The sequence below is a fragment of the Chrysemys picta genome, chromosome 19 (assembly GCF_011386835.1).
Source record: "Chrysemys picta bellii isolate R12L10 chromosome 19, ASM1138683v2, whole genome shotgun sequence".
Classification (NCBI taxonomy): Eukaryota; Metazoa; Chordata; order Testudines; family Emydidae; genus Chrysemys; species Chrysemys picta.
In genome coordinates, this window is record NC_088809.1 from 613025 (window position 1) to 631459 (window position 18435).

The following is an 18435-nucleotide window of genomic DNA, read 5'->3' on the forward strand; positions in this document are numbered from 1 at the left end:
GGGTGCGGCCTCTTAAAGGGCCAGAGACCCCATCGTACCCAGTCCCCACCACCCCAGGGACCATCCTACAGCCTCGGACCTTGCACCCCAGCTCCACAGGCCCTAGCTCCCCACCAGCTCCCATAGCACCTATGGGCCTGGCCCCAGCACCCACCCCCACCAGCCCAAGCACTGCCAGCCAGCCAGCCCCCCTTGCCCAGGCCCCCACTCCAACCCCCAGCACCCACCCCCACACTACCCATCCAGCCCAAGCACTGCCAGCCAGCCCCCCTTGCCCAGGCCCCCACTCCAGCACCCGGCCCCACACTGCCCACCCGGACCCAGCACTGCCACCCGGCCTCCCTTGCCCAGGCCCCCCAGTACACCCCAGGCACCCACTCCAACCCCCAGCACTGCCCCCAGGCAGCCCCCCAACACCCCCCCCAAGCACCCACTCCAACCCCCAGCACTGCCCCCAGGCAGCCCCCCAACCTCCCACTCCAACCCCCAGCACTGCCCCCAGGCAGCCCCCCAACACCCCCCAATCTCCCAGCACTGCCCCCAGGCAGCCCCCCCCCCAACACCCACCAGATCCCAGCACACCCCAAGCACCCACTCCAACCCCCAGCACTGCCCCCAGGCAGCCCCCCCAACACCCACCAGATCCCAGCACACCTCAAGCACCCACTCCAACCCCCAGCACTGCCCCCAGGCAGCCCCCCAACACCCCTCAAGCACCCACTCCAACCCCCAGCACTGCCCCCAGGCAGCCCCCCCACAACACTCATCAGATCCCAGCACACCCCAAGCACCCACTCCAACCCCCAGCACTACCCCCAGGCAGCCCCCCCACAACACTCACCAAATCCCAGCACTGCCCCCCCCCCTCCTGCTAATCAGGCCCCAGCACTGCTGCATCCCAGGCACCTTGCCAACCAGGCCCTAGCACTGCCCTGCCCCACCCTGGGCCCACACCTCCCAACCGGGCCCCACATCCCAAGTGCACTCCAAACTCCAGCAATCCCCTCCCCAGTATATCAGAATCGCATCAGGGGTTTATCTGGAACTGAAGGCCTTCTGGTTAATACTTCACTGTCTAGGATTGGCTGGTGAAGGGAGCAGTGGGAGAGGCGAAAAGAGCAAGGAGCCGAAGGAAATTTGGAAAGAAGTCAAGGATAATAGAAAAACAGGGCCAGTATCTTGTCACTTTCCTGGGGCAAGTGCAGACAAGGGCATATGTGGAAGGGGCCCCTTCCCTGTAAGAACAGGCCCCAGGGCACAACCACAAAATAAACAGCATGTAGGGGTGAGGTGCATGGAACCCAGTAGCACTGAGCCACCTGGAACAGTCTGAGCTTCCCCACAGCCGTGCACTGTTGGTACCAGAGGAAATATTGGTCTGTGACCCATGACCTGGGCCTGCCCCTCTGAGAGGAGCTGGGTGTAAAATTTGCAGGATTAGGCATCTGCTGACTGCACTGCCCCCACAGCAGTCAGTAAAGCGCAACCTGTGGCTTTAAGAGCTCGTGCTAATGACAGAATGATTCCGAGAAGTTGTTACAACTGGGCCACCAATCAGAAGTAGATTTTCTCTGAAACACACCAATCACAGCCTGCAAATGGGCTTGTCTAAAGAAACTCATCTGAACCCAATGACTTGGCAATACCAGAGCCGGGTGCATGATGACTGAACAAGTTGTTTAAAGAGCCAGGGACTTAGCTCCAGAAGCTTCAGGGAGTGGCTCTGGCTGGGAAAACAAGGGCAAGAGACCAGAAGCAGCTCCTGCCACACTTCTAGGGGGGCAGGAAGGATACAGAGATTAATTTGTGAGGAACAAATCCAATTTCTGCTGAATAGAGGATGAAGACCCAAGTGGAGCAGAGGACTACCCTCTGATCCACCATCACATGGACGAGAGCCACTTCTTTAATGCTGAAGCTTTGTGGCAGTTAGCTTAGTTTGGCTCTTTTCTGTTTGGCTGGGGAGTGGGGGAAGGAGGATCCAACTCCACTTATCATAGAATCATAAATAGAAACAGAGTGTCCTGTGGCACCTTATAGACTAACAGATGTATTGGAGTATAAGGTTTCATGGGTGAAGACCCACTTCGTCAGACGCATAGAATATCAGGGTTGGAAGGGACCTCAGGAGGTCATCTAGTCCCACCCCCTGCTCAAAGCAGGACCAATCCCCAACTAAATCACTTCAAGACAGATTCCACTTTTCCTCTCCTCAGGCTTGCTCCTAACAATAATGCCTAGCTCTTCCCTGGGTCTCATCATCCTTAAAGCTGAAAGAACTTTTACCAAGGTCAATATCATCATCATCATCAGGCCAACACGGTCTCCAACCTGGGAGGGTTGCAGCTGGCTGTACAAAGAGTCCTTCTGCAAGGGTGTGATGCACCCCTGCCTCTGGTGGGGCACCCTAGTCCAGAAGAGAAGTATGCTGCTTTTTGCCCTGCACCCCCAGGGCCTAGAGCCTGTGGGGCTGCCATGCTCCCTCCTCCCAAGGGGTTCCCACTTTTCACCCTCATAGAATTGGATTATTTCTGTACCTAGTTTTCTGTCTCAAACAAGAGGTGAGCTTGCTAATCAGAGTCTCTCTGGGGAGGGACTCCAGGCCTGTTTCCCTCCCACGCTGCTGGCTGGTGCATTAGGAACCCACATCAGGCTGTCTCACACTTATCCACAGATCTCAGCACTTCACTCAATCAGGCACAAATGAGAACCTGAGGGAGTGAAGAGCTGTGAGCCTGGCTGCTTCCCCTCTCCATGCTGCAGACAGGAGAGAAAAAGCACAGCAGAGGCTTAGGTCAAAACTGGCTGCTGCAAAGGGCACTGTGAAACTTACTGCCGAGGTCCTATTTCAGACCAGAGCCTGGAACAAGCTGGCATTTGTCCCCATTATCCACATCTGCTTTGCACCTGTGTCCAGAGAACCCCCCAAACTGAGGTCTCTGGTGTGCTGGGCGCTATACAGGCACACTCCCCTTTGTCCATGGCATTAGATGCAGCAGATAGTGACCAGCAGCGGCCATCGGGCTCCCTCATACGGTAACTACTCAGGAACAAGAACAGGAGTAACACGGCTGCTCCTCTGAAACCTGTTACTCAGGAACACTGGCCCTGCACAGAATAAGACCAATCAGGCCTCTTGCCCTACTGGGCCCTCCTAGCCAAACAAAGCCCCTGAAATGTCCGGAGTGCTCGTCCCCACTCCACAAGGCTGGCTCCGCGCCCTGCAGGAGGGCTACTGTTCTCCTTTAGCCCACAGATCCCACAGGGGAAGTTTCCCTTCCTTTGTCTGTTCATTCTGTGGCATGTTCCAGTTTGTGGAGGAAGACAAGAAGCAGGGACTGAGGCACACTTACTCTCCCCTACAGCCTGCCGATGATGCTGATGGTGCGGGCAGTTGGTGCTGAGATGCTCCCCACTGCAGTCGGGGGAGGAGAGGCTCCTAGACCTCCCAGAGGGTGGGGAGAGAGGGGCTGGTGGTTATGTTGTGCCCCCCGGCTTTGGGCCAGTGCTGGCTGTGCGTCCATGGTGCCACCCCAGCAGCTGTGGCTGGGGTGGGGCAGCAGGGGTGCCGCAGGGGGCGCTGCCCCTTTAAGAAAGTTTCCTGCCCTTAGCCCAGTAACAGCTGATTGATGTAAAGTGGGGGCCTCGGGGGACGAATCAGCTGTTGCCACATCCCGCCCACGTGACTCCCACAAGCTCAGGAGACGTAGGAGCTGCGGCCGAGCCATGTGCGCGTCTGTGCTGGCACCCAGGCGTTCTCTTAAAAGGGCCACCGCTGGCTGTGCGAGCGGGGCCCACGTCCTGTTCCTGATGATGGCTGGGATCCCCCCCCGCCCGCTGCCTGGGCAGGGGCCAAGAGCAGGGCACTGGGGGAATGCATTCACAAGGGTCAGGGGAATTGCTGGAGCTGGCCCCTGGGGTACGTTGGGCTGCACACCCTCCTCTGCTTGTTGGTGTGAGGAGGTCACAGCCCAAGGTGCCTAAGGCCCTGCTCCCCTCCCAGGGCGGGTGCACAGTTACTTCAAAGACCTTACTTCAAAGACTTCATGGACAGAAACTTTAGTGAGAATATCTAACATAATTCTTGAGCCAAAGACAACCCTGAAGTAGTTACAACAGAGCTATATGTCAAGCAACTAGAACAGAAGGAATACTAGGACAAGAGTGTCAAACAGTTACCGCTATTATAAGTGAAAGAGAATGTTAGATGTCACACACAGTGGTAGGTAGCCACTGCACTGTTCACACCAGCACCATGAATAGTCTAGGATAACAGGTCTTGCTCTAAAGTGTATTAGCACATTTTAACTAACCCAAGTCAAAATGCAACTTGGCACTTAGAATTAGGGTGACCAGATAGCAAGTGTGAAAAATCAGGATGGGGTGGGGGTAATTGGTGTCTATATTTCAAGACAAAACCCTGGATATCGGGACTGTCCCTATAAAATCGGGGGATCTGGTCACCCTACTTAGACTAGATGGGGCAAGTCCTCTTTCAAACCGTCCGCTGTTTATAGTCAGCTCCTGTGGGGCGCCAGCCAGCTAAGGGAGCTTGTGCACTGGCAAGAACACAGCCACTATCACTACAAAAACAAACACCAGGAGCAGCAAACAGGCAGCAAATGGGGGAGGGGATCCAGCTCAGTGGCTAAATACCCTGCGGGGGGAACTCTTGAGAACCAGACGCGCCACTGGGATCAGAAAGCTACGAAGGTTCAGAAACAGGAGTGACTGTCAGCAGCACAGGACCAACTCCGATCCATCATGGCTGCATCTATCTGTGGCAATTGGTTTTACAGGGGAGTCGCATCTTAGCGGGGTTAGGTTCTGAAGTCAGCACGTAAGGCGAAAATCGCGTCTAGTCAAATGCTCATTGAGTGGAATGGTGGGCCGAATCGCCCGCACTACAGGGACAGTATTTACATTGTTATTTTTCTCTTTTTGTTCTGCTGAGAACATATAGTTAAAATCACGTAAGTTGAATGCGCCGATGATGCAACTCCACTGTAGTTGCGATGATGTTTTATCAGCATTTGATTTCCCAATACAAAAAGGGACACTGGAGCAGCTGCCCCTTGGCTTAGCAATACTGGCTCCTGCCATGTGACAGCATGGTGACCCTTTGTAACCCTGAGCCATGTCATCTGACTAGGTGTCACTGCTGCGAATCAATCAAACCTTTGTACACCAAGAGAGTTTTAATGGGAGCTGGACTCATTGTCTTCTAGTTCTAGCTTCAAATGTATTGGCAGATGCAGTTGAGCACCAACACTGATTTCCTTCTGAAGCAACTAATCTCACCTGTGACTGGGCTGCAGCGCCAAGGAACTGCTGGCAGCTGTCTGCTGGGAGCTCAGAATTCACTGGCAGCAGCACCCTGCTGCTCTCTGAGCTCAGCAAGAGCACGATGACGAGGCAGAACCCAGTGTGTCTAGCAAGGGGTAAAGCAGCAGATTTTAAATGACTCATCGTTGCTCTTCTTTCCAGGGAACGGGGCTTAATTTTATAGCTGTGTGGGAAGCTCTGAGTAACTGGGGTTCTACATCAGCTCCAAAGGAACGCTGGGTCCCATGCAGGGGAATTTTAACATGGGCAGTGAATTCCCCTCTTCCCCAGGAGCAGAGTGAAACCCTTCACCCCATTCTCTCCCAGCATCCCTAGGAGAAACACAGCTTTGTTTGCTTGTTCCTTTCCATTAGCACTTACTCCATTACACAGTATTTCTGACAGAGGCCACAGAGGCCCTTACAGCTCCGGCAAGACTGGGATGGGAGCCATCCAGCAAACTGAGCCATGAGCCTGTCCTACAAGAATGTCAGCTATTTGGCTACGCCCTTCCTGCAATGCCTGGGCTGTGATGGCTAATGTCTCCAGGGGGGTGCCAGACAGCAAGTACACCTGGTCTGTGGTGTTGTTCTCCAGAAAGCGAGTGAGCAATCAGAAAGGGCCACATTGCACCAGGAGGCTGGGGTGCAGGCAGCAGCCGACCAGGACACTGGGACCCCAGCAGGGAGCAGCTCTCTCTGGCAAGGGGAGGGTGGCCAGGGAGCCCTTTTCCAAGAAGGAAACAGCCTATACTTTCTCTAGTTTTATGCTAATTCTGTTGGCTCAGGCATGATGCAATGACCTCGCCTGGACGGCACAAGGGCCTCTGGCTACCAAGGCCCTGGGGGGAGGCGTCACTAAACCAGGTCTCCTTTGCACATATGTAGATGCTTGTTCAGTCTCAGAGTCATTGTGACTCAAAGAGACCCAGTGAGATGGGAGCGTCTGCAAACCCTACCCCCGATATCAACCCTGTCAATCAGCATTACTTCTGCAGCAGGAGCCAAGAGCAGTCCACAGCGTACAGAAAAAAACAAAATCCACCGTGCAGCCATCTGGCCAGCGCCAGCCATTCCCGGCTCCCAGGCCCAGCTCCTGACATTTGTAAGGCGTTTAATTGATTCTATCCCTCGACTAGAGACTAGTCTGAACTGGAACAATGGGTCCAACTCTGAGGACATTTCGTGTCAGACCAGCCCAGGTCTAAGGTTTGTGACTTGGGCAGTAACACTGATGAAGTTGCCAACTGGAGACTGAGCCAGTTCCCGCTTTGCTCAGTCTGTAGCTCTTAGAACACCCTCCTGGAGGGTGCCTGGATCTCTCCGGCAGGTGAGCAAGTAGAGAGCTGAGAGAGAGACTCTTTAGCAGGACAGCTCTCTGCTCAGGGGGGACAGAGTGACCCCTGCTATGACAGAGGGACTCTGCTCATGTGCTTTGATTTCCCCAGTCCCCTCACAGAGGCCTAGTCCAGCATTTATCTCAGATTTGTTCCTTGCAGGTTCTAACTAGGATGCGGTGTGTTCAAGGGGGTACATCTGCACTTGGAGCTGGTGGTGTGATTTCCAGTGCAAGGAGAGACACACATTGTCCCAGTGTGCTGTACTCGCCACTGGGTGCCTCCTTGTAGCCGCACCTGGGGATTCGCTCAGCCAGTCTGACGCCCTTCCTGCGGGAACTCACTCTATCTCAGGACTTGACAGCTCCCTCGTTGTGGCTTGGCCCTCTGGCCAGGTTACTGTACTTTTCCCTTTGTGGGGAGGGAGCTATGTACCAAGTGTCTCTGTACTAACTGTCCCGGACAGCCTTCCAATTCACTGCCCCTCAGTGGTGCCATTTCCCCAGTGTCTGGCAGGGGAACCCACACCTTGCTGCTGTTTTCCTGGACTGCTTCCTACACTGCCTCCGTCAGGCTCCTTCCCCACCTCCAGGTACACCTTGTTCCTGCCCAGGTGAGCTTCATCCTTTCATTAGTCCTCATTGCTCCCTGGCTTCTCCTCCAGATGCTGCCTAGGGCGTTAATTGGCCCACCTGGCCACCTTAATCAGGGCTCGGGTGGGGTGACACCCCATCACACTCATGCTATTGATCACGGAGCGGCAAATAGAAATAGACAGTAACTGTGGCAGGGCCAACAGCAGGAGGGCCTAGCTGTCTTGAGCTGTGCTTAGTGTCTCAGACCGGACAGCTGGCCCCTCCCCCCCACCGCATCTACAGTTAGTGCACTAGCTTGATGCCAGCTTGCATGGATAGGTCTCCCCGAACTGTGGATCACCCCCCCAACTCCCCGTGCAGCCATTACCCCCAGACCCAGAGTCTCTTTGCTCCGAGCTGAACTGCCGGCCTAGTTCTGTCTGCGTTTCCTGGCTGGAGAATTTCCATCTCTTGGCAGCTGCCCATTCAACTTTCCTTCGAAAGTCCCATGTTTGTAACTCCACCTGTAGCCCTCTCCATGCTCACAGATTCTCTGGCCAGAAGGGACCATGCTGGGCAGTGTGGATGCCAAGACAGGTGGCAACCGTGTGTGGCCAGCCCCGGGAGTCGTACACCCGGGCAGCATGGTGCACGCTGGGGCACACTCCATGGGTGACACAGCAGGAGGGCTTCCAGACCAGCTCAGTGTTCTCAGTGCAGCTGCTCGGGATCGGCACTTCAGGGCGATGCCCTGGACAGGATGCAGGCTCCAGAGTGACCAGTGCTGTGTCCGTGGGAAGTGAGGGCTCCTCTGACCTCCTGCTCTGACTTTCGGGGTTAGAGTCACACTCTGCTCAGCCAAGAGGGGAAGAAGCAAAGTCTGCTCTGGTACCTGAAGGGTGGTGGCACGGGGAATGCAGGCAAGTGGAGGGACAGGGCAGGAGGTGACTCTTAGGACTTGCCTCCCAATCTCATTACAGGGCTTAACCGGCAGCAATCTGAGCTGGGATTAGGTCTGGTGGACAGAGTGGGACACTCGTTTGTTAAAATAATCACTCCTCAAACTACCTACTCGGGGACTGGAGCCCTTCCCTGGCCTCTCTGCCCAGGCCTGCAGAGGAGCAGTTCTCCTGAGTCACACCTGCACAGAGCCTTCTCTGGAAGTGAACTCACCTGTCCCAGGTCAGCTCTGTGGGGTCCACATTTCCCCTCTGCCTGCTGCTGGGACCCCTTTAAGGCTGGATGCCTCATCAGCTTGGATTGCCGGATTCCAGCTGACAGCCTGGGGCTGCTTTGACGTCATTCTGACCTCAGCAGAGCCTGCCAGCTGATTGCAGTTCCCTGTCACTCCAGCAGCAGGGCCCGAAATAACAGCAGCCTTGCCATGTATAGACACCCTGCCCTGAGCCGCAGCCCGGCTTTACGTAACTCACATTGACTGCTGCGCGTTCCCCCAGCACTGGGTCCTGCTGTGCTTGCTGGCCAGGCCTGCCCCCACAGCCGCACGCAGCACCCCTACCCGCCGCCCCTCAGCCGCACGCACCGCCCCTACCCGCCGCCCGGCAGCCGCACGCCCCGCCCCTACCCGCCGCCCCGCAGCCGCACGCACCGCCCCTACCCGCCGCCCCGCCGCCGCACGCACCGCCCCTACCCGCCGCCCCGCCGCCGCACGCACCGCCCCTACCCGCCGCCCCGCAGCCGCACGCACCGCCCCTACCCGCCGCCCCGCAGCCGCACGCACCGCCCCTACCCGCCGCCCCGCCGCCGCACACACCGCCCCTACCCGCCGCCCGGCAGCCGCACGCACCGCCCCTACCCGCCGCCCCGCCGCCGCACGCACCGCCCCTACCCGCCGCCCCACGCAGCACCCCTACCCGCCGCCCCGCAGCCGCACGCACCGCCCCTACCCGCCGCCCCGCAGCCGCACGCACCGCCCCTACCCGCCGCCCCACACACCACCCCTACCCGCCGCCCCACAGCCGCACGCACCGCCCCTACCCGCCGCCCCGCAGCCACACGCACCGCCCCTACCCGCCGCCCCGCAGCCACACGCACCACCCCTACCCGCCGCCCCGCAGCCACACGCACCACCCCTACCCGCCGCCCGGCAGCCACACGCACCACCCCTACCCGCCGCCCCACGCACCGCCCCTACCCGCCGCCCCGCAGCCGCACGCACCGCCCCTACCCGCCACCCCGCAGCCGCACGCGCCGCCCCGCAGCCGCACGCACCGCCCCTACCCGCCGCCCCGCAGCCGCACACACCGCCCCTACCCGCCGCCCCGCCGCCCCACGCACCGCCCCTACCCGCCGCCCCGCAGCCACACGCACCGCCCCTACCCGCCGCCCCGCCGCCGCACGCAACATTCCCAGGGGAGCAGCCTTGGCTCACCCCAGCTCCCCTACAGCACCAACAATAACACAAGTTCACTAATAGTCCAATAAAGAGCTTGGTGCCTCAGAGACTTGAGGCTGCTGCATCTGGCTTGCCAAGCCCCCACTCCCTCCCCTCACCTCCCAGCCAGTGTCTGGCATACCAGCCTCTGTTTTGGAAAAAGCCCCACCCTTGAGAGAGGAAGGGTGGCCCTGGGACTAGGGGCTTGCCTTGGGGTTGGGAGACCCAGGTTCGATTCCTGCCCGACCTTGGGCAAGTCACTGAGCTGCTGGGTGCCTCACCCTGCCCTGCCCCACGGGATCTGGTGAAGATAAATGCACTAGTGACTGGGAGATGCCATGGTGACGGGGGCACCTCCCCAGCAGAGGCAGGGCTCCTGACAGCTTAACTGCAGCGTTGACTAAGCGTGTTGAGAGCAGGGCTCTTTGGTACAGCCGTCCCTGGACCTTGTCTACGGCAGCACTGGGGGAGCTGCATTCCCTCAGGAAAGGGGCGAGTATAGCCAAGCTCCCAGGCAGCTCAGTCTCGCCAAGCTCCCAGTGGGCATGATCATCCCTGCTCAGCGCCTGCTCCAGGGCATTGCTCGTGCCATGCCTAGGTGCTAGGGGCCCCCCTAAGAGACCCTGCTCTCAGCGGCATCTCCCAGGCTCCTAATCCACCCATTTCATGATGCTGCTGTTCTCATCAGCTCGCTGCCCAGGAGCGCACCAGGCTGCATACAGAGGAGTCAGGCTCTCCAACCCATCAAAGAATGGATATGTTTTCCTCCTGCCACTGGATCTGTGTTACTGGCTCAGGCCTTCCTGTACTGGAACACAAGTCCCATGACATCCCTTGCCACTCTCGCTCTCCACACGACACACCCAGACAACCTTACCTCTGCCCCCTTTGCAATGGTACATGGGAACATGGGAGCTCTGAGTGCAATGATACTTGAGGAACAGGACATCAGCCAGTGGTTGTGGTGGACTTTTAATGTGCTGGTGTTTGTTATGGAGGAATAAAGTACCCTTGTGGCTTCCCTATGGGGACAGAGCTAAGCTGTCTGGCTGCGGTGTGTAATAAGCGTCACCTAAGCTGAGCATTAGTGTGCAGCGGGGGGGGGGGTGCGCGCACCTGTGGGTGCATGTGTCTGTGAGTGTGTGCACACCTGTGTCTGTGAATGAGCATCTACTGATCCCAGCGAGATGCAGAACAGAAAGGAAGACACCAGTCTTTGAGCTTAAAATAACATTTCAAGCATCCTTTAGTCTTGTCATGTAACATTAATGAAGAATGCCAGTTAGCCTGCACACACAGGCAAGGAGGCACAACCACACCCCAGGGGTGCATTACAGATGAGGACCCAGGAGTGTCTAGCACTGCATCACCAAGCTACGTACAGCAGTCCCAGCCTCAGAAAGGGAATCTACACCAGTTACTGGTTTAGAGCTTTATCATCCTTCTTTTTATAGCTATATGGAGAAAAGTAACACGCCCAAAATGCTGCCCTGAGTCACCCCTGATCATTCTGCTGCAGCCCCTGGCCTCCCTCCCGACTCTCAGCTACCCCCATTTGCTTGGACACATGTAAAACCTAGAGATAAGCTCACTGCAGCAGGGCCTGTGTCTTTGTCCATCTTCCATGAAGCACCCAGCACAAATTTGGGTGCTACAAAATAAATAAGAATCATTCATCCCCTTCTGCTCCATTGCAGCACAGCACCTGTCTGGGCCCCAATCTTCTAGCACTGGGACATCACAGTACCTGGCAACCGTCAGCAAAGGCACAAAACCACATCACATTACCACAACCAGAAGCCAGCGGCACTGGGACACAAACACCACTTCTGACAGGGCAGCACCTGAGATGCCAACACCCAGCCAGGACGCAGCACCTCTGTCACGCTGCAGTTATCATCTAACACGATCTGTTCACGGAAATGCTATGTTCTTGTTCTGAACCGTCCCTTGAGTAGGGCGCATTGGGGTGACCACTCCGGGTCCTGTGCTTTGGGAGGCCCCGCAGGCCAGTGCGATTGGCCGGCATGGTTGGTCCTGGAAGAGACAAACCCTGTCACTTCCAGCCCGGGTCCTGCACCACCCTAGGTATGGCCCCGTTCTTGTTACAAAGAGTCACAGTCCCAAGCGTGCACGGGGGCTCTTGGGAAAGGTCAGCAGATCATCCTCCAGATGCTGAGTGAAGACCAGCTGTCAGCGGGTGTAGGAGCGCTGCCAGCGGTAAATGTCAGGTCTATTGTGGGGGCAGCAGGACTCCTGCCTGCAGCCACCTCTGCCCTGGGTGACCTTCGGCACCGGCCTGGCCCCTCTCTTCTTGGCCTGGCCCTTCAGTTTGTCCTCTGTGAGGAGGAAATCCACAGTGGTGTGGAAGAATTCCAGCAGCACCTCATGGCTCCAGAAGGCACCACACAGGCAATCCTTGAAGAAGCCACAGTGTCCACCTCCCTGGGTGAGCACTAGGAAGAAGTAGGGGTTTGTCTCAAACAGCTCAAAGGGCAGAGTGTCCTTGGGGGCCCCACACATGGGGTCGTCCTGGCTGCAGATGCACAGCACTGGTACTGACACCTCGTCCACATCCCGTAGCGGGTCGTTCCTCTCCCAGTACAAGTCCCAGGTCTGGGCCTGCCTGGCAGAACAAGACCTCCTCCAGCTCCCTCAGTGACTGGCCCCCAAAGAAACGATCCAGGGGCAAAACCTCCCCTAGCACCGTGGCAAACCTGGGGGAGACAGACACTGGTAAGAGCCCAAGCAGGAGAACGAGGACGGGGGACAGCTCCCTGTGCTGGGGAGGTTCATTGATGGAGCATGGGCAGCTCAAGGCTGAATGGGCCATCTCACCATGGCTCTATCTGGGACAGAAAAGGCCGTCTCCCTTCATCCACCTCCCCCAGGGCTCTGCAGCTCCCCATGTTGTGCTGAGAAGCACTCTCACGAACCAGGACTGCTCCAGCTACAGCCTAGGGTCACCAGCTCTGCCCCCTACCTGCTGATCCCACAGGGATCTCACGTGGGTCCAGGAGACATGGGCAAAGCCACTGGGATCCCTCAGTGCACTGCAAAGCTGCACTCAAGGCCTGGTGGAGCTGGGAGGCTGTGGCTCATTGTTTCAGACACTGCAGGGCCAGGCCATCACTACACGCTGTCCATCTCCACCCCAGACAGACCCACAGACGAGTCACTCACCGGCTGAGCCACACCTTCTGGGACATGAGCAAGAGTTGTTGCCATAGCCAGGGACACCCAGCTTCAAACCATCCCCGAGGGTCAAAGATGGGGGAGATGCAGCCAGCAGCTGTCAGGAGGCTAGAGGAACCACATTCTCCCAGGTAGGAGAACAGGAGCCCTGCCCCAGTGCTCTCCCCACTGCAAAGAGCAGGGCCCCTGGGCACCGGGAGCGGATGTACTGGATGGCTTCTCGCAGGTCAGCAGGATCCCCATATGGCTGCAGTGTGGTGGTGCTTAGGGGGCAGCCATTCTGACCACGGCGGTTAAAGACAACAGGATGGTAGCCATGAAGGAGTGCCACGTGACATAGCTAGAACCAGACAACAGGAGTCACTGTGAGCACCTTGGGAACGACAGGGAAGGGCAGCCTATCTGTCTCGAGGGCCCCACCCCCAGGCTGCTCTACGAGCTGGTGGGTTAGGGCAGAGCCGTCCCTTGGGTAGTGCAAACTGGGGTGACTGCTCCGGGACCCATGCTTTGGGGGGCCCCATGGGCCAGTGCGATTGGCTGGTCCGGTCAGTCCAGAAGAGACGAATCCATCATTTCCGCCCCAGGCCCACACCCCCTCGGGACAGCCCTGGGTTAGGGACTCAGACACAGGAGAAAGCTGCGATCACACCTGGAATCCAGGTCAGGATTCTGCCCTGTGGCCAGTACCTATGGCTTTATAAATGGTCCTTTGAAAGGACCCAGGCAATGGGTCTTAGAAGCCTGTTCCTCTGCTCAGTGCCGTGGTATCACTGCCTGGAACGTTTGCCTCATTCTTCCTTTCCTCAGTGTCCTGATCCCTGGCCAAGCTGCCTTGGTCCCCGTCACTGCCTCGGGCACCACATTCAGGCTGAGGTTTGCAGATGTGCTCACTAATGTGAGCACCCAACCAGAGACCACTGGGCTGATTCCCAGTGTGCTGAGGACCACGCTGAAGTCAGTGGGAGCTGCAGGCTCTCGTGGGGGCTGGTCAGAAGCTGAGGGACCCAAATGAGGGAGCACGTTGAGCAGTTCGTGCCTTTCATCTTTGCGTCAGCCCTCCATCACCAACTCACCCATCTCTGGCCCTCTCCCCACTGGGATAAATCCATCGGTTAATGGGGTGAAGCTAGCAGTGCCAGGGGAGTCGTCCACAGCCCCCTCCCTGCTGCAGCATGGCCCCAAACAGCACTGACCATTCAGCTTTCAATCACACTGTCCTCTCACCTCCAAGTTCATGAGCCCTGCCCCTCCCTGCAAGAGGGAGGTTTCTGCCCAGATGGTCAGGTGGGTTGGCTGCATTTCCCACGTGCAATGGCATGTTGTTATTTTCTGCCCATGCTTCCCATCTCCCTAGCTCCCTTTGTTTGCAACTCCTCCCAATTCAGCATCATTGGAAAATGTCACTGGCATCTTCTTTACCCCTTTTCAGATGGGCACCGCCTAGGGGCAGGGTTCAGAGGACAGGAATCATGAATGAAGCGGTTAAAGAATATCAGTACTAGGTGGTGTGGAGTGGGCAAGGGCATCCAGAAGTGGCATATGGACCCAGCACATGTCCCGTGCTGCAGTCGGGCCGTGCGGCACTAGGCGTGGGTGCCACTGACGGGGGCAACCTGGACTCAGTTGCATCGAACAGCAAAGGGAGTACAAGGCTCCCCATTGTCTGACCCCGAGACTGGAGTTAGCTGGGGAGCTCTCTGGCTGGTATTGACCGGGTTGTTCTAACTGCACTTACAGGCTGTCGCTGGCCCTAGCGAGGTGGCGCTAAGGCTCATTTCTGGTAAGGTGAAGAGAGGTTTAAGGAAGCCCAGAAAGACTCATGTCTCCTGGCCCAGAGCCCAAGAGAATCCACTGTCTTCTCTGTAGATGCAGCTTGTCAGCTGCAGCAGCAAAGCCGAAGGGCAAATGGGGTCAGTGGGCTTGTGGGAGGATGGGGGATAAATCTCAGCACTAAATCAGCTGTTAGTAGCAATCGCTAGGGGACCCCTTCGGTACTGGGCAAAGAACACACTGCTGGGGTTTATACACAGCCTCCGCTAGAGCCTCTGCCCCAGGCATCGGGCAGCTGGGAGACAGACTGGAGCTCCAAGCAGCTGCCTGGTGGGAACAGCCTGTCCTCCCTGGTGTGTGTGTGTGGTGCTGGGGGGGAAGGGGGGTTGTGCAGCAATTCCCTAGATACCGTACACCCTTCCAAATCCTGTGTGACCCCCATGTTCTCCAGCCAGGCACAGCACTCACCCCCATGCACCCCACCCCAAACAGGCCACAATGCTTCCAAACCCTCAAACAGACCTACTTCTGCCCTGAGTCATCCCCCCCACATTGCTCTGCCGCTCAGGGGCAGGGACTGGCTCCATCACTGCGTCCTGTCGCTGTCTGTCTAAGGAAATTCTCTGAGCTGTAGCTGAAGGGGTCGGGTCCATGGTCCCTGTTTCTACAAAGGGGAAAACTGAGTGCAGGGAGGGGAAGTGACTGGCCCAAGGTTACCCAGCAAGTCAGTGGCAGAACCGGGATTGGAGCTCGGGGCAGTTCCTAGTGCCCAGCCCTGTTGCCTGTCACTGCCAGTCCCACCCCCTCATTACCTTGCTGATGTTGCGGGTGACCTTCCCAAAGGAGCTGGGGACAAGCAGCAGGACAGGTGCGCTGCAGGGGCTGGATGTCTGCCTCCTCTCCTGCTGTGCTGGCCCCACTGCCCAGTCCAGAGCCACCAGCCCCTCATCACTCAGCTGCAGATAGGTCCTTACGAAATGCACCCTGCTGTCCAGGGGCCCCATCAGGCTGGCCAGTGTCTGCAGGGAGGGGAGAGCCCTCCATGGCCAGCTGGCTTCGCATCGGCCTTTCAAGGCCTGGCACTGGCTCTCCAGGTAGGCAGCCAGCGCAGAGGGCTTGCAGACCAGCTGGGCCCCAGAGCTGCTGGGAACTTTTGCTTTCTGAACCCAAACCGCACACGCAGGAGGATGAGCAGCAGAAGGAAGCCCAGCACCCCTGCCCATGGCAGCATGGCCGGGACAGCCCCTTCCTGGATCACAGGTCCCTGCTCCTCTACGGGCTGTGGGGGGCTGAATCACACACAGCCCTAAGAAGAGGAAGGAGCTGAGCAGGGGGCCGCACTGTCCAGACTTCCTCAGCAGACTTCCCTCCAGAGAGGACAGGTTTCTAGCATGGCAAGCTTCAACCTTCTGCTTTGGTAGCAAGAGAGGGCGGGGGTGGCTAAGGCGTGTGAAGCAACAGCCTGGAGGAGGAGCTGCGGCGGTTTCCGTGTCAGTCCCAGAAGCAGAGAGAGAGAGAACCACAAAGACCAAAGATTGTGCATTAAAGACTAACCCTTTGGGTGAGGGGACGGGGACTTGGAGATGGGGTGTGTGTGAGGGATGCTGTGGGGAGAAAGGCTTCACTTGGCTGCTGGGACAGGCGGCACCTCACTGCTCTGCACGTACCCCTCCGGGCACAGGAGTGAGAACAACCCCAGTCCTAGGAGAGCGTGCAAAGCAAAAGGGAAACCTGGGGAAGACAAAGCCCAGGACACGCAAAGCAAAGGACAATGGCTACTCTCTGCAGCAGGTTCAGCACCTTGCAGCAGGACAGCCCTGGGCACAGGGCGGGAAAGAGACATCCCAGTGGGCAGGGTCTGGCAGTGGCAGCCCTGGGGAGGGGGCAGAGAGTGATGCTGCTCAAGGTGCTCTGCAGCTCAGAGCAACCTGTGCCTTTGAGAAAATAACTTGATTTCTGATGGAGCCGTGACAGAGGCTCATGATGCTGAACTGATGCAGGCCAGAGGCTCCAGCCCCTGCAATTTCATGTTTAGCTCATGAGCAGATACAGAAGAGAAGAGGAGTCAACATTTCCCATCCATTATTCTCAGGCTCTGGCCTTCAGCAGCACCATTTCAAATGCTCCAACCCAGGGCTGGACGTCCAGGGCAGATGCATGGCCAAGAAGCAGGAGAGTTAATTGGGCAGTGCTTTCCAGCCCGCGCAGCGGAGCAGAAGAAATTCCCAGCTGCACGCAGCACTGTGCAGAGGTGGAGCACCACCTCCCTCTAGGAGCACCGCCAGCCACATCTTGGCCCTAAACACCCAGCACACGGCTCAGCCCTTGGCACTCAGAAACCACGACACAGGAAGCCATGACAGCTGACGACTAGACCAAGACAGTCTAGAGGGGACACAGGGCACCAGAGCAGCAAGAAGCAGTGTCTATCCCACCATCCTCCAGGGCATTTGGGTGCCTCTCAGACACACATACCACTGCTGACATTCCACAGGGGAACCCATCCAGCCACACCTCCATGCATGCGACAGTCCAAAACCTAGGGACCGGCTCCCAGGGACTAAAAGCCCTGGCTCCAAACCCCTTCACCCACAAGGCAAAAACCTTACTCCAAAGACCTTACCAATCACCCATGTCTTGGAGGCCTCCCAGTCAGGATCCAGGCCAGCCCACAGCACAGACATGGCTTTGGTAGTGCTCACAGATTAGTCTCTGTTGTTTGGTGGGAGAAACAGTATGTGAGCGTGAGTGCGGTAAAGCAGGCACACGCCGAGACTGGGTTAAGGGTGCATGTGGGTCATTGGCCTTTTCTGATCCAGGAGTGCTTTACTAGGCAAGCTTAATGCTCCCTTAACATTATATGGAACATGAATGAGAACAGCATCTGCAGTGATGCTAGCAGCAGGGCCAACGAGGGGGGGGGGAAGCCGGTACAAATTACCAGGGCCCCGCGGTCTGGAAGGGGACTCAGGGCCCAGCTTCCCCCGCTCGTCGGCCCTGTTTAGCTGGTCCGCCCTTGCTGGGGGGCCCGAAAATTTTTTCACCAGGTCCCAGAATCAGCTCTCAGAGGCTCTGGCTAGTAGGGATACAACAACCAAGCGCTATTGATCTCTTGCTCCAGGCCATAAACTGACCACAGGGAGGGGTCAGGCAGAAACGTGTCCACAAGGGACAGCACTGCAGGTGCATTAGGTCTTCTCCAGTGCACCCTGCACTGGCCACCATATAAGGCGGTCCAATGCCCAAAGGGCACGCCATCCCACACCTCTTCCTACAGATACCAATTACCGGGAGGGCGGGGGGGGGAAGTCTAGAGCAGTACATGGGCTTCCCTGAACGACACACCATGGTGATTCTACAGCAGTTTTGTCCCTTGTTTCTTCATTGACCTTCCTGCCGCCTTGAAGGTTGTTTCATCCCCACAAATAATTTGCTCAGCAGAAGTTGCACAAGTCCCTTAATCGATATCAATGAGAACAGGTGCGGCCAGAGCAGGAGCTTGGGAGCACGTGGCCACAGCAGATGCAGCAGAGCAGGTGCCACTGGGAGGTTGTGGGGCAAAGAAAGGGAAATTGCATCCCACACCCCAAGGGCCTAGGAAAGGAGGCACGACCGGAACTGAAGGACACAGACCAGGGCTGCAGGCTCAGCACCAGGAACTTAGCCCATCACAAATGAAAAGTCTCCATTCAAAGTAATTCACATCATACCGTGTCTGACACTCCCCCACAGAGGGCCCGGCCTCCTCTGGGAGCCATCTGGGCTAAGAGATGCTGCCTGTTTGCCCTGGAATCTTTTCTTGCACTAAAACAAAAATCCACTTACCATGAAAGCTGACG

General features: G+C 57.4%; 1 pseudogene; it reads right to left on the bottom strand.

Annotated features, from left to right (window-relative positions):
- Nucleotides 1–11676: 11676 nt before the first annotated feature.
- On the bottom strand, nt 11677–15977 carry LOC101934525 (protein ABHD15-like; annotated as a pseudogene).
- Between the last annotated feature and the right edge of the window lie 2458 nt (nt 15978–18435).